The sequence below is a fragment of the Pseudophryne corroboree genome, unplaced genomic scaffold (genome assembly GCF_028390025.1).
Source record: "Pseudophryne corroboree isolate aPseCor3 unplaced genomic scaffold, aPseCor3.hap2 scaffold_1020, whole genome shotgun sequence".
In the NCBI taxonomy this organism is placed as follows: Eukaryota; Metazoa; Chordata; class Amphibia; order Anura; family Myobatrachidae; genus Pseudophryne; species Pseudophryne corroboree.
The window spans coordinates 16010-23524 of record NW_026967647.1 but is presented as its reverse complement, the minus strand read 5'-3'; the positions used below and the strand labels follow the sequence as shown (position 1 = coordinate 23524).

The 7515-nt window shown below is 45.7% G+C and overlaps 1 non-coding gene and 1 pseudogene across 1 annotated transcript; one reads left to right on the top strand and one right to left on the bottom strand.

Moving 5' to 3' along the window:
• The first annotated feature begins 4694 nt into the window (after positions 1 to 4694).
• LOC134987753 (U1 spliceosomal RNA) lies at positions 4695 to 4873 on the top strand (annotated as a pseudogene).
• A 2083-nt stretch (positions 4874 to 6956) lies between these two features.
• Positions 6957 to 7119, bottom strand: LOC134987701 (U1 spliceosomal RNA). The gene has a single exon (XR_010193288.1). It is a non-coding gene; the product is annotated as a U1 spliceosomal RNA (small nuclear RNA).
• Between the last annotated feature and the right edge of the window lie 396 nt (positions 7120 to 7515).

Sequence of the window (7515 nt, the reverse complement as noted above, 5' to 3'; positions counted from 1 at the left end):
TCCCAGTTGTCCACTCCCGGAATGAACACTGCTGACAGTGCGCTTACATGATTCTCCGCCCAGCGAAGAATTCTGGTGGCTTCCGCCATCGCCACTCTGCTCCTTGTGCCGCCTTGGCGGTTTACATGAACTACTGCGGTGACGTTGTCTGACTGGATCAGAACTGGTTGGTCGCGAAGTAAGGTCTCCGCTTGACATAGGGCGTTGTATATGGCCCTTAGCTCCAGGATGTTGATGTGAAGACAAGTCTCCTGACTTGACCAAAGACCTTGGAAATTTCTTCCCTGTGTGGCTGCTCCCCAACCTCGGAGGCTCGCGTTCGTGGTCACCAGGATCCAGTCCTGAATGCCGAACCTGCGGCCCTCTAGAAGGTGAGCACTCTGCAGCCACCACAGGAGAGATACCCTGGCCCTGGGGGACAGGGTGATCAACTGATGAATCTGTAGATGTGACCCGGACCACTTGTCCAGTAGGTCCCATTGCAAGATCCTCGCATGGAACCTGCCGAAGGGAATGGCCTCGTATGATGCCACCATCATTCCCAGGACTCGAGTGCAGTGATGCACTGACACCTGTTTTGGTTTCAATAGGTTCCTGACCAGAGTCATGAGTTCCTGGGCCTTTTCTATCGGAAGATAAACCCTTTTCTGGTCCGTATCCAGAATAATGCCCAAGCAAAGTCAGACGAGTCGTAGGAACCAACTGCGACTTCGGGATATTGAGAATCCAGCCGTTTTGCTGTAACACCTTCAATGAAAGTTATACGCTGTTCAGCAACTGCTCTCTTGATCTCGCTTTTATGAGGAGATCGTTCAAGTACGGGATAATTGTGACACCTTGCTTTCGCAGGAGCACCATAATTTCCGTCATTACCTTGGTGAAAATTCTCGGAGAAAATTCTGGAGAGACCAAACGGCAACGTCTGAAATTGGTAATGACAATACTGTACCGCAAATCTTAGGTACGCCTGATGAGGTGGATAAATGAGTACATGAAGGTATGCATCCTTTATGTCCAGAGATATCATAAAATCCCCCCCTTCTAGGCTGGCGATGACCGCTCTTAGCGATTCCATCTTGAACTTGAACCTTTTCAAGTATAGGTTCAGGGATTTTAAATTTAATATGGGTCTGACCAAACCGTCCGGTTTTGGGACTACAAACAGGGTCGAATAATTTCCCTTTCCTTGTTGAAGCAGGGGAACCTTGACCACCACCTGTTGAAGATACAATTTGTGAATTGCATTTAACACTATCTCCCTTTCCTGGGGAGAAGATGGTAGGGCCGATTTGAAAAACCGGCGAGGAGGCACCTCTTCGAATTTCAGCTTGTAACCCTGAGAAACAATTTCTATTGCCTAGGGATCCACCTGCGAATGAACCCAGATGTGGCTGAAAACACGAAGACGTGCCCCCAACTGGGCGGACTCCTTTAGCGGAGCCCCAGCGTCATGCGGTGGATTTTGTAGAGGCCGGGGAGGACTTCTGTTCCTGGGAACTAGCTGTGTTGTGCAGCTTCTTCCCTCTGCCCTTACCTCTGGCAAGAAAGGACGCACCTCGTACTTTCTTGTTTCTCTGTGATCGAAAGGACTGCATTTGATAATGTGGTGCTTTCTTAGGCTGTGAGGGAATATAAGGCAAAAAATTTGATTTACCAGCTGTAGCTGTGGAGACAAGGTCCGAGAGACCTTCCCCAAACAATTCCTCACACCTGTAAGGTAAAACCTCCATATGCCTTTTTGAGTCGGCATCACCTGTCCATTGCCGGGTCCATAGGACTCGTCTAGCAGAAATCGACATAGCGTTTATTCTAGAACCCAGTAGACTAATGTCACTTTGAGCATCTCTCATATATAGGACAGCATCTTTTATATGCCCTATGGTCAATAACATAGCATCCTTATCTAGGGTCTCAATCTCTGCTGATAAGGTATCTGTCCATGCTGCCACCGCGCTACAACCTCGGCCGACGCAATTGCCGGTCTGAGTAAGGTACCAGAATGTGTGTAAATGGACTTTAGGGTAACCTCCTGCTTGCGGTCAGCAGGGTCCCTGATGGTAGCCGTATCCTGGGATGGCAGCGCTACCTTTTTGGATAAGCGTGTCAATGCTTTATCCACCCTAGGGGAGGATTCCCACCGTATCCTGTCCATTGGCGGGAAAGGATACGCCATAAGAATCCTTTTGGGAATCTGCAGCTTTTTGTCTGGAGATTCCCAAGCTTTTTCACATAATTCGTTCAACTCATGTGAGGGGGGAAAGGTTATCTCAGGTTTCTTTCCCTTATACATGTGTACCCTCGTGTCAGGGACAGGGGACTCTGTGATGTGCAAAACATCTTTTATTGCAATAATCATATATCGAATACATTTAGCCAATTTTGGTTGTAACTTTGCATCATCGTAGTCGACACTGGAGTCAGAATCTGTGTCGGTATCTGTGTCAACTATTTGGGATAGTGGGCGCTTTTGAGACCCCGAAGGTCCCTGCGACATAGGGACAGGCATGGGTTGACTCCCTGACTGTTCCCTAGCTTCAGCTTTGTCTAATCTCTTGTGTAATAAGTTTACATTAGCACTTAAAACATTCCACATATCCATCCAGTCAGGTGTCGGCGTTGTCGATGGAGACACCACATTAATTTGCTCCTGCTCCTCTCTAGGAGAGCCTTCTACCTCAGACATGTCGACACACGTGTACCGACACACCATACACTCAGGGAATCCTCTTATCTGAGGACAGTTCCCCAACAAGGCCCTTTGGAGAGACAGAGAGAGAAAGTATGCCAGCACACACCCCAGCGCTATATGACCCAGGAAAAAAACACAATCACTTTATGTTTACCCAGTAGCGCTGTATTTCCATATATATATGCGCCTAATTATGTGCCCCCTCTTCTTTAAGACCCTCTTTCTACCGTGGTATAAGCAGGGGAGAGTCCATGGAGCTTCCCCTCAGCGGTGCTGTGGAGAAAATGGCGCTGGGGAGTGCTGAGGGAGAAGCCCCACCCCCTCAGCGACGGGCTTCTGTCCCGCTCAAATAGCCCCCCCCATAAAAAAATGGCGGGGGCTCTTATATATATATACAGTGCCTAGCTGCATATATATTTATTTTGCCAAAGAGAGGTCTATATTGCTGCCCAGGGCGTCCCCCCTGCGCCCTTCACCCTTACACTGACTGCCGTGTGTGAGGTGTATGGGAGCAATGGAGCACAGCTTTACTGCTGTGCGTTACCTCAGTGAAGATCATGAAGTCTTCCGCCGCCTCTGAAGTCTTCTTTTCTTCTCATACTCACCCGGCTTCTATCTTCCGGCTCTGCGAGGGGGACGGCGGCGCGGCTCTGGGACGGACGGCGAGGGTGAGACCTGCGTACCGATCCCTCTGGAGCTAATGCTGTACAGTAGCCTAAGAAGCAGAGCCTATCAACTCACAGAAGTAGGTGTGCATCTCTCCCCTCCGCCCCTCGATGCAGGGAGTCTGTTGCCAGCAGGCTCCCTGAAAATAAAAAAATCTAACAAATATACTTTCTGTCAGGAAACTCAGGAGAGCTCCCTGAAAAGCACCCAGTCTCCTCTGGGCACAGTAGTAAACTGAGGTCTGGAGGAGGGGCATAGAGGGAGGAGCCAGTGCACACCCAGATCTAAAGTCTTTCTTAAAGTGCCCATGTCTCCTGCGGAGCCCGTCTATCCCCCATGGTCCTTACGGAGTCCCCAGCATCCTCTAGGACGTAAGAGAAAAATTATGCTGGCAGAAAAATCCAATTGAGTGATTAAACAGCTCCAGAGCTGCTCTGTAAGGCAAGTAAAAGGGTGTGGGCCCTGCAGCACTACCTGTAGTTTGCATTGTGCATTGGAAGCCTAGTTTGCTGTCTGTTTCCACTTCTTTTTTCTTGATCCCCTCCCGTCTATACCCTTGTGCACTATCCTGACTTCTCCTCCCGTCTGCTTACTTTGTGCCTTCCAATGCACAATGCAAACTACAGGTAGTGCTGCAGGGCCCACACCCTTTTACTTGCCTTACAGAGCAGCTCTTGAGCTGTTACAGTGCCCAGCTGCTGCAAGAAATCAGCGTGAATGCTTCAGGGGCTGGGGCATGGCCAACATGAGCCCCACACCGAAGGAGGGTGGGGGTGTTTAATGCGAACTAGGGGTCTTGCACAATGCGAACTACAGGTAGTGCTGCAGGGCCCACACCCTTTTACTTGCCTTACAGAGCAGCTCTGGAGCTGTTACAGTGCCCAGCTGCTGCAAGAAATCAGCTTGAATCCTTCAGGGGCTGGGGCATAGCCAACATGAGCCCCACACCGACAGAGGGTGGAGGTGTTTAATGCGAACTAGGGGTCATCCAAGTGCCGCAAAAGGCCGCCATGCCCTGCACGCCCCTTTTCTCTTTTCATATGCAGACGAGGGTTGAAGCCAACTTTGACCCACTGCTTGGATGACATCGCCATATGCAAATCCATCTGCTGCAGGCCTTCCCCCAGGAATGCTTGCACTAGTTGTTGCATTTGGTTTGTTGTTTGGGGGTGCTTCAGTATTAGGCAGCCTTCTGCCCTCCCATGTTCATCTGAAAATATGTGTTCTCCCTGCAGTTGTTGTCCCCAGATGAGAGTTCCCTTGTGCTGCCTCAGTTGAATCTCCTTTACTTGACAGAGATGTGCCTGAGCAGCGGCCCTCCCCAGCCCTATCCCAAATCATACTTATTTTGCATAGGAGATACCATGGTCATGAAGACTGTTCTCCCAGGGTGCGGTTCATTCATTGCATTCTGGGTATGCTGACCCCTGTGATTTCCCCAAATGTGGGAAACTCGACTGCATTATTTAATGCGAACTAGGGGTCATCCAAGCACCGCAAAAGGCCGCCATGCCCTGCATACCCCTTTTCTCTTTTCATAAGCAGACGAGGTTTGAAGCCAACCTTGACCCACTGCTTGGATGACATCACTTGCTGCCTTTCCAATGAAGCAAGTTTAATTTAATAATAGGTGAAAAACCATCCCTACAAAGGTGTTAATAAGATACTTGGCTTTGTGGACACTTTTCAGAGCACAAATTTGTTAGCATAAAAATAAAGCCAGAAAATGAAGAGCTGTTTAATCACTCAATTGGATTTTTCTGCCAGCATATTTCTTTTTCTCTGCAACCCACTGCTAAATTGTGCTTCGTGGCTGTTTTTTTTATAAAATCACTTAATCAAATCTAACTCTGATTACATCAGAGAAGGCCAGGTACCCTACACCATAACAGGGGTTTTCGAAATTTTGACTTGTCTACTTAAAGATCACCAAAATCTGATAACAAGGTCAATTACGTCCCTAGGTGGGATTGAACCACCAACCTTTTGGTTAACAACTGAACACGCTAACTGTTTGTGCCTCAGAGACACTTTGCGAAAGTACATACTGACAAAGGCTAATAAGCATTCATCTAGAACGTTTCCTAGAAAAACTTTAAAAAGTCAATAATCTGGAGAGTTTTTGTAAGATGTTTCTTCCATCAACCAATGAAGAAACACATTGGTACTTTCCCATGATGAGTGAGTGCTTCAGGATCTCTTGCACTTACATGTGCAGCAGAGTACTGTAATGGAAGCATGCTGGGTCCATAACCCAGAGGTAGGCAGATTGAAACTATCCTCTGCTATATGCATTGTTTTTTGTTAATTAAAGTAATCCAAAACTGGGATTGATATTTTTGCTCTTTTATTTTTACTTAAAGTACAATAACTTTTACCATTTTAATTTGTTTTAATAGTATATTGACAGTATTGTTTTCTTTCAAAAATCCACTTAATTTTCTTTACCCTATTATTAAAATGGTAATTGACAAAAACAAACTACATTGTCACCAGAAGAGCAGTACAAAATATACAAGTGATATATTAAAATCATCTTTCCAGCTTTAATTTCAATGATGCCTTGGTGCAACAATTTTGTGAGAAACATCTTCACCCATAAAGAAAGATTTTCTTAATTCCTTACCTGTGTGCTGATTAGATATCACCTTGTTTTCACATTAAACAGACTTCCCCATGAGGAAGCAGCAAGGATGCAGTGACGTTTATGTTTCCTGGTGTCAACCTGTATTATTTCAGTAGACATTGAAATGAGGATGCATCTTGCTTCCTTTCCAATGAAGCAAGTTTAATTCAGTAATAGGTGGATAATCATTCCTACAAAGGTGTTAATCAGAGACTTGGCTTTGTGGACACTTTTCAGAGAGCAAATTTGTTAGCATAAACATAAAATCAGAAAATGAAGAGCTGTTTAATCACTCAATTGGACTTTTCTGCCAGCATAATTTTTTTTCTCTGCAACCCACTGCTAAATTGTGCTTCCTAGCTGTTTTTTATAAAATCACTTAATCAAATCTAACTCTGATTACATCAGAGAAGGCCGGGTACCCTACACCATAAGAGGGGGTTTGAAATTTTGACTTGTCTACTTAAAGATCACCAAAATCTGATAACAAGGTCAATTACGTCCCTGGGTGGGATTGAATCACCAACCTTTAGGTTAATAGCCATACACACTGACTGATTGCGCCACAGCGACACTTTGCAAAAGTACATACTGACAAAGGCTAATAAGCATTCATCTAGAACGTTTCCTAGAAAAACTTTAAAAAGTCAATAATCTGGAGAATTTTTGTAAGAAACACATTGGTACTTTCCCATGATGAGTGAGTGCTTCAGGATCTCTTGCACTTACATGGGCTATTAACCAAAAGGTTCCCACCCAGTGATGTAAATGACCTTGTGATCAGATTTTGGTGATCTTTAAGTAGACAAGTCAAAATTTCAAACCCCCTCTTATGGTGTAGGGTACCTGGCCTTCTCTGACGTAATCAGAGTTAGATTTAATTAAGGTGCGCAAGGACATAGAAGGGAGCGGTTTAAGAAAAGAGAAGTGGAAACAGACAGCAAACTAGGCTGGAGAGAGACCTGAGACAAAGAGATCTGAATTATACGAGAGCCGACCAGGGGAAACACAAATTATGCAGTCAAGTTTCCCACATTTGGGGAAATCGCAGGAGCAGCACACCCAGAGTGCAATGGGTGAGCCTTGCCCTGGGAGAAGCACCTTCATGATCATAGTATCTCACCTGGCAGGTAAGTAGGAGTTGGGCTAGTGCTGGGGAGGGTCGCTGCTCGGGTACGCCCCTGTCAAGTGAAGGAGATCCAACTGAGGCAGCACAAGGGAACTCTCGAAAGAAGAACAAGGCTAGAGGAAGATCTGAGACAAAGAAATCTGACTTTTACCAGAGCTGACCAGAGGAAAGCACAAACACAGTCCCCCACTACCACCAGGAAACATTAACGCCACTGCATCCTTGCTGCTTTCTCATGTGGAAGTCTATTTAATGTGAAAACAAGGTGCTATCTAATTAGCACACAGAAAAGAAAATTAAGTGAATTTTTGAAAGAAAACAATACTGTCAATATACTATTAAAACAAATTAAAATGGTAAAAGTTATTGTACTTTAAGTAAAAATAAAAGAGCAAAAATGTCAAT